Source organism: Alligator mississippiensis, chromosome 1, assembly GCF_030867095.1.
Source record: "Alligator mississippiensis isolate rAllMis1 chromosome 1, rAllMis1, whole genome shotgun sequence".
Taxonomy (NCBI): Eukaryota; Metazoa; Chordata; order Crocodylia; family Alligatoridae; genus Alligator; species Alligator mississippiensis.
The window spans coordinates 256,895,652-256,904,037 of record NC_081824.1 but is presented as its reverse complement, the minus strand read 5'-3'; the positions used below and the strand labels follow the sequence as shown (position 1 = coordinate 256,904,037).

Sequence of the window (8,386 nt, the reverse complement as noted above, 5' to 3'; positions counted from 1 at the left end):
TGCTTTTTGTGCAAAGCAACCAATTTTTACAAAGAAACAATTTGCTGTTTATCAGTAGGGATGACAACAACAGAACAAAGCTACATGTTTCTACGCTTCTCGGGGCTCGCTTTCTCCTTTCCTCTATGCTCTATTAATTTCTCTCTCTGATACACTCTGTGGGCTTGATCTTATTGCATCTGCTAAATGAAAGGAGTTTGAGAACTGGTAATTAACTAGCCAGATGAAAAAATGTTCTTTATTTTTGCCTATTGACAGGACTCTGTTAACTTGTTTGAAAGTTCTGTTTCCTTGCGGACTGCAACGCTTAGCTAAAAAAATCTTCTAGACTTGTACAACTTGTGTTGAATTTCCAGTAGCAGCTGCTGAAGAAATTCAGGAGACCAAACCCCACACACATTCAAGAGGATTTGTGCTTCCAAGTGCTTTTGAAAGCCCCACTTTGGCTCACTGTCTTGTCCATCTTTTGTGTCATAAAACTTGTAAGATGAGAAAGCACTGACCTGAAAGTGCATTTCCAGGTGACCAAGGTACATTTTTCTTCTGTTCAGGGGCTACTTATTACTCTGTGGGATCAGGCTGCATAGCCATTTAAAACCAGCCTCATATCATTGTGAAGGATTATCTCTTCCTGATGCATTTCATTTAAAATTTCTGTTAATTAAAAGGAGAACTGTCACCCACAGTGCTTTTGAATTAGAAATAACATGAATGACACAAACTGCTGCTTCATTCACTTGGAATTCAGTTTGTTTAGTGCTTTAGAAATGTGATTTTACTTTTGTTTTTGCACAGAAAAGCAATAACTTTTTTTTTCTGGGGCTTAACTAATGTTTCTCCATCTGTGCTTAGCCTACACATTCTCTTTGTCAGGGAACTGAAAGTCAAAATCCAAACTCCTGGCAACAGTAACAATGGGCTTGATATTTATATTAGAATTGCAACATGTGGACATCTGTTCCCTGTACCAGTTAAAAAAAACCCCAAATAACTGATTCCACAGCCTAAGTACTTGGACTGTTCCCAGTTGCTACCCATTTTTTTCTGCCTGCTAGTGTACAGGGCTCAGTGAGCTCAGTGGTTCAGAATTACTCTATGATTCAGCTGTGTGGGTTATGCCAAAGTAAGACATTTTATTGAGACGTGTGGTTAGCAGAAATGTCCAAAATCAATGCAATTGTTGTAATACAAGATACAGATTGGCTGTCTGTGTCAAAATATCCTATCCATTCCTGTATAGCCTTGAGGAGACAGTGAGGCTTGTGGAAAGGACACTAGATTGGGGCTTAGGGCTCTCTCCAGTGACACCACTGTGATGCTTGTAAAGCTTGGGCAATTTGCTTCTTCCCGGACTTCAGTTTCACCACCTGCAAAATGGGAGACAGAGATGATGATCTGCTTAAAGTGCTTTGAAATTGAATGGTCAGTTCTGGGTAAGAGCTAGACTAATAAAGGAGTCAGAAGTGTGAAAATGCCTTACATAGTACTGAATGGTGTGAACAGTGGAGGTGCAACACATCTAGTGTGAAGAACATGTCCTACATAAATGAAGAAAGGAAAAAGGGAAGAGAACCATGCAAGAAAGGCTGCTCATCCTTTCAGGAGCATATCTTAAGCTGAACTTTCTCCTTCAGGGGCATGATCTCTACAGTCTAGCCCCCAGCTCAGACTGGCAATAGCAGTGGTGAAGGTTTTCAGTAGAAGTTAACACTTCTTAATACATTACTGAGCTACAAACCTACATGTATACTTACATGCCCATGGGGTCATCAGGTCTATGATGCAAATGTCTCAGCTCAGCTGTGTAGTACACCAAATCCCCAAACCTTGAATCCTAAGAGTAGATATTTTACTAAGAGTCAATAAAAAGAGGGACAGGTGGATATGAAGAATTTTTAGCTCTTAGACATTCTCAGTCTTCTGGGAGAATATCCAACCTTCACTACTCCCAGAGGGAAATAGGATAGTTTTCACAGTGTTATCCAAGGAAGTAACAGAATCAAATGAAACTGAGAAAGAACTCAGCTTACAGAGCAGTAGTCACCAACTGGTAGATCTCAGAGCCTCTTGCAGTCCATCTGAGGCTGGGGTGAGGGGCTGAGCATGTCCCACCCCCAGCCCAGGAGGTCAATCCATGGGGGAGGGAAGGTGTGGGGGCCAGATTGAAGCCCCTGTGGTGAGGGTCACAGTGCCACAGAGGCAGAATCAGGAGTAAGTTGAATGGGGCCCCGGCCAGGTGGGTGGTGGCAGAATGGAGCCCTGGTGGCTCAGCTAGGGGTGCAGGGAAGGGGGAGGATCCCACCACTGCACACCCCAGCAGAGAATCCAGGGGCCACGTGCATCCAGCTGCTGGGTGGGCAGGGGACAAGGCTCAGCCCAGCAGTGGAACACACGTGGCATCAGGGCACTCCTGGGCCAGCTGCAGTGGAGCATGAGGCACAAAGTCCAGCCCACAATGGCAGCTGCCTCTACCACACACAGATTGAGGGGGCCACATGCCCCTTCCCAAATCCTGGCCAGCGGGGGCATCTGCAGCAGCTGTGAGGGAGGGAGGGAGTTGGGTTGGAGCAGGGGCAGGCCCTGCACAGCTGGGGTGCAGGACAGAATCATGAGCAGCTCATCCGGGGGCTGTGGAGAGGGAGGGCACACAGCCCAGGATGGCATGTGGGGGGTGCCCCTGGATTGCATACCAGCTGCCACTGCGGGCTGGGGCCAGGGCTGTGCTGGGTGGCACTGGGAGTGAGGCTACGCAGGGAGCTGCAGGCCCCAAAAATTCACCATAGCCCCCACATAGCCCCCTCTCCCAGCACCTCCGCCACCGCTTGGCCCAACTGTTGCACAGCCTAGACTGCCACTGTGATGAGAACAGCGCTGCCTTCTAGCCCCAGCCCGCCCACACCCTGTGCAGATCCCGTGGGGAGGGGGCAGGGCAAAGGGGAAGGCAACGCCACACTCTTCATGGTGGGGAGTTGGGCTGCGCTGTGTTCAGTCTGGGTGGCAGTGGTGGTGCTCGGTGAGGGGGCTATGGGGGGCTACAGTGAATTTTTGGGTGCCTGCAGCCCCGCTCTCTCAGAATCACCTGGTGCAGCCCCAGCTGCAGCTGGCCCAGTTGCCGTGCAGATCCAGGGGCACATGCCCCCCATGACTTCCCAGCCTGTGTGCAACCCCCTCCCCATGGCTCCTGGATGAGCCGCTCATGGCTTCATCCTACACCCTGGCTGTGCAGGGCCTTTCCCTGCTCCAGCCTCACTTCCTCCCTCCCTGCTGTCGGTGGGGAGCAGATTGTGGCCCCAACGGTGAAGGAGGAAGTGGGGCTAGGGCTCGGGCCTTGATCTACCCCCACCCCCACTGCCCTTTCCCCTACCCCCACTCCTTCCCCTACAGACTTACCTGCTGGGGGGTGCACCCACAAATATTTGTTCTCCCCCTGTGTCTCAATCGCCCCCCCTTCCCACCCCACAGACTTACCTGCTGGGTGAGGGTTTGGGGAAGGGGAGGTGGCAGTAGCACACAGTAGATCTTGGGTTGCTTTTAAATGCCAAAGTTGATCTCCTAATTAAAAAGGTTGGAGACCACTAGTATAAATCTTTTGATATGATTTTAAAATTCCCAATGGAATTAATACATGATCTCTTTGATTTAAAATCCCTGCATTGCTATTTGGATTGTCTATCTCTCTCCATCTTGTTGTATTTTTGTGACGTTTTTTTAAGTATATTCTATCCTTCTATTTATTAAAGCCAAGGGTATTTTGCAGGGCCAACAGGCAGGATCCTTAATCCCCCGTCAGCATTGGGCACCCTGGTGTATTTTGCCCTGACTCCTTCCAAAATAAATGTAGTTTATTTCACTTCCAAGGAGGATGAATCTTCTCCTGCTGTCTCAAATAAGAGCATCAGACTGCAGAGCTAGAATTCATAGCCAGCGCTGGTTATCTCATACTTCCTGCATAGATTTCCTCCTGCTGACAGTAACATGGCAGTTTTTGTCTACCTGCACAGCTCTATCTGCCTACAATAAGAAATATTAATTGTTTGCTCCTTTAAGTTTCTGTTTATTAATGTAGTATGTTCAAACCATGGCATTTCAAATGTGTCTGCGTGCATTAAGAAGCGGAGAATCCTAAAAATATATTTATTTAATAGTGAATTGCCTGTCAAAAATGACTGGGGCGGGCAAGAGGAACGGAGCACTGCCACCCGCCACCCACCACCCCATGCTGCCACTGCCCCCAGGAGTGGGGGAGGGGGAGAACCTGCACATAGTCGCCACCACCACCCACCGCCACATGCTGCTGCCACTCCACGTCCAGTTGTGCACCACGCCTGCCCCACTCTGCTCTGCATCCAGCCCCATGCCACTCCCACCCTCCCTGCTTCATGTCTGCTTGGTCCACTCCACTTGGCCTGCTCTGCTGGAGCTGCCTGTCATTCCTGACCAGCATACTTGACACAGCACTGGCTGGAGCCATGCCCCTCTGGGAGCTGCATCCCCCAAGAGCATTATGGACAGACTGATAGGCACACAGGCTCTCTTTTATATAGAGAGATATTAGACAGTGATACCTGGGAACCTGAGCTCAAGCACTAGGGGATATAAAATATTTGTCTCCTTTTCTAGTGTCCAGTGACAACCAAAGCTCTCAGGCAGTGAAGAGCATGACCAAGGGGAAACTTCTAAGGACATGCAGAGCAGTAAGGGACCAGGCTCCTTCTGACCACTGGTGAGAGGCCCTTACATTCCATTTGTCCCTTAGAAAATTGCTTGTGTATATACTGGGCACATGGATTATATGAATTAGGGTGGTCTACACTTTTATTATCTTGTTCAGACTAATCCTTCACTCAGTCCAAGGATGTTATTCAAGACCGGCAGAATGCAAGAGCTGTTCCTAAAACAATATGCACAATTTTCAGACAGTGCTGATCAGTTTCTAGACATTGTTCCATGAATCTTGCTTTATTCACTACATCTTTATGAAATAACAATATCAAATAGATGTAAGATGGGACTTAGTTTTATGCCCATGAAGTCTACATTGAGTTGTAGAGTTCACCTAGTCGACTTGTGTGATCAAACAATTACATGACATTTTGCAGTTCAGTGTCTCTCAAACACTCATGTTAATGCCCTAAAGCTCTGTGTAGGACATTCAGGGTGTGGACAGAAGTAAGAGTTAGAACATTTCAAAGGGCCAGTTGTACAAACATATACCTAGCCTTCAAAACATCCTAATAGCAGCTGAAGTATTTAAATGGGGTGCTACTTTGAAGCATTTCTTTTTTTGTTACTTGTACACAGGGACAGGGAGGGACAACCTGAGAGTTGTTCAGCTGCCAGGCCCTGCAGTGGATCCCAGGGCATTGCCAGGTCTCCAATGAGCACTCCCCCCCCCCCCCCCCACTTCCCATCAAGACCTTGCTTATCCCTGCTGCTGCCAGAGCTAAGCTGAAGCTGTGCTTACCTGGCCTCCTACACCTACCCCATGCCAAACCCCTGTGGACTCCCAGGGCTACCACTAGTGCCAGATCCTCCAGCCCCAATCCCTTCTACCTCTTTGCTCAGATGAGAGGGAGAAAGGAGAATTTTGAGAAATTTGGGGGTGAAGAATTGGGCTCCCACTACCTCTCCATTTCAGCTCTGTCCACATTCCTCTCTCCTCTACCTCCCCTCTCTATGGAGGAGGAGGGAAGGGAAGAGAAAAGAGCAAAGCAACAGGTCATTGCAGTTTCCTGGTGCTTAACTTGAAGACCTTTCAAAAGTTACTTCTGTCCACACCATCAATGTTCCCAGGAGCCAGAAGTGGAAACTATGTGCCTCCTCACCCATGTGAGGTTCCTAACTATAGGGGTAATGTTACTTCCTCCAATTCTTTGTGCACTGGTTCTCTTTCTAATGCTTGCTCTTATGTTACAACCCAAAGAACATTTACATTCCTTGATGCAAAATGGAGTAATGTCACCAAGAAAAACTGAGAACAATCCATCCTGAAGTTTCCTAGAACCTGGTAGATCAGGTATTCAAAAAACACAATACATAAGTTCAAATCCCATTGGGAGGGAAGGAGGACTTTAATTATGTTCTTGTACATCCCAGATTAATGCTACAACTGCTAATTAATGTGTTACGTACTATTTGGTAAAAACAGGGACACCCCCCTCCTCTTCGGTGTCATTGGTAGTTATAAGAATGATGCTTCACACTAATCTTTATTTCCATTGCTTGCTTAAGAAAATCTACAACGGAAACCAAATGTGGCATCAGGTAGAACTAAATAGTTCATTCATCCCATGGGGTGTTTTTTGGCCTTTTGTCAAGGACAATACACAGCTTTCATTTTAATTTACCTCAATCCAAATTTTCGTTCTTTTGATTGGGACACTGAACAGAAATACCAACTATAGATGCAACTTTTTCTTGTATAATTATTGCTCAGTGTCAAGCTGTTTCTGTTCAGTTCCTTTAGTGCACTTTAAATTCCTAGCTATCTTTGTCTGTTTTAACTGCCACTGGTTCTTATTCTTTTGGGTAGCTGTCTGATGAATCTGAGTATGGAAATTGAGGGCAAAGTGTGCCAGTTAGTCTAATTATGTATAACTGCCTGAAACCAACAAGTGTTTTAAGTGTTCGTGGCAGATCATGATATTAACATGAAATATAGAAGGGCAAAACTGATGACCCAAGGAACCTATAGCCTGATTATCCTAATATTCATAGATAAAATAATGGAATAGTTAATTTAGGATCCTACCAATAAAGATTAGGGGCTAAAATGTACTGTCAGTTGTAATAGAAAATTGCTATATTGTGATCTTTCAGTGTACTGTTGTGGCTGGAAGGGCTAATATAATTATTGAATGTATAAAAGGGGAATATCAAGAAATAGAGAAGAGATTTTATTTTTGTGTACATTAAATCCTCTACCAGGCTTTTGTCCTGTTTTAAGGTCTACTTGTTAAGTACTATGTGGAAGTACAGGCTGGATTCATTACATGTTGCACTTTGAGCTGCTCAAGTGTTGATTGGTGTTAGTGCTACCTTGAGTTTGGAGCAGTCCCACTTTAGGCTAAAAACCTTCTCCCAGTACGCCCACCTGCACAGCTGTGACTTGCCACTAGAGGCTGGCAGGCTGGAACTGAACTTGGAGCTATAGCTATAAGTTGCCACTAAAGGGCTGGGACAAGCCTCTATCCTTGCTCTAGGTTGGGGTATTGGAAAGATGAGTTGGGTGGGGAAGGGCAGGGAAGCAGGAACATCAAGATGAAAGATGGAGGGTTAATGGGATTGTAACAGGAGAGCGGTCAGGGTCGCCGTGCTTTCCCCTGCCGTCTCCTTTACCGTGCCAAGCTGCCAACTAGCACCCTCAAATTCTCGCCCGCCACAACTTTGATGTCATCTATATTTTATAGGGAGGCTGCCTTTCATCCTCTTGGCCACAGTTCTCCTGTTATCACTTGTCCTGTTCCTCTATTGGGTGTTCTGTGCACCCCAGCCTTATGGGCTACGCATGGCTCCAACCACCCTGTACTATGCCCCAAGCCTTGCAGATGTAACTGACATTGTTCGGTCTTGCATGGCCCCCTCTCTCTAGGGCTAGGGGTCCCATGCTGCTGCGGGTCCCCTATGAGGCCTCCTCCATCCCTCTTAGCCTTACCCAAACCACCGGTAATAAACAGCAAACGAAACACAAGCCCCTGGGCTACAACACAAATTCCAGCCGGCCGGCTATAACATTAATCCAGCCACCCCTAGGGTGCTCCATCCTTTACCAGTCTCCAAAGGCTGATGCATTCAGGGCTCTTCCCTCTCCTTGCTCAGGCAGAGCTCCTTCCTCTTTTTCTGCCAGTAGGGAACTACCTCCTCACCTCCAGCCTGTGATTTATATAGGAGCCAGGCCCTGCCCCTTCTTGGTCAGCTGACTAGGCAGGAGCAGGTCACTAGTTCCCTCTAGTTGCCTTAGCAACCGGCACCTGATGAGTTATCTCAGCTCTCCAAGTAGCAGGCACCTTAGTGCCCTGCTACAGGGATGAAGGTGGGTAATGAAATGGGAGGTGGAAAGGAAATGTGGGTGGGGGAATGATGATGAAATGAAGTAAGTTTAGCCACTGAAAGATAAAATAAAAAGTGGGGAAAAAGAATTTAAAAAGAAATAAATAGGAAGTAAATTCAAGAAAGTCTCATATTTTAATAAACTGGGATTGGGATTGAGGTGTGGGGGGTGCTTGTCATGTTTTTTGGGGAACTGGAAGTGGTAAGGGAAGATGCTTTTGAGAGAGCTTCTTGCCCTGTACCAGGAAGGGAGCCCCAGCTCATGGGGACTGACCTGGCCCCTACCTTGTTTCCCCTTCTCCCTTCCCCCACCCATCCTAGACCCCACTCCCAGACT

At 47.0% G+C, this 8,386-nt stretch overlaps 1 long non-coding RNA gene across 1 annotated transcript; it reads right to left on the bottom strand.

Moving 5' to 3' along the window:
• Positions 1 to 1,113: 1,113 nt before the first annotated feature.
• Positions 1,114 to 7,837, bottom strand: LOC109280347 (uncharacterized). The gene is made up of 3 exons (XR_002086634.2): positions 7,770 to 7,837; positions 1,755 to 1,834; positions 1,114 to 1,367 (listed from the first exon to the last, which is right to left on the bottom strand). It is a non-coding gene; the product is annotated as an uncharacterized LOC109280347 (long non-coding RNA).
• Between the last annotated feature and the right edge of the window lie 549 nt (positions 7,838 to 8,386).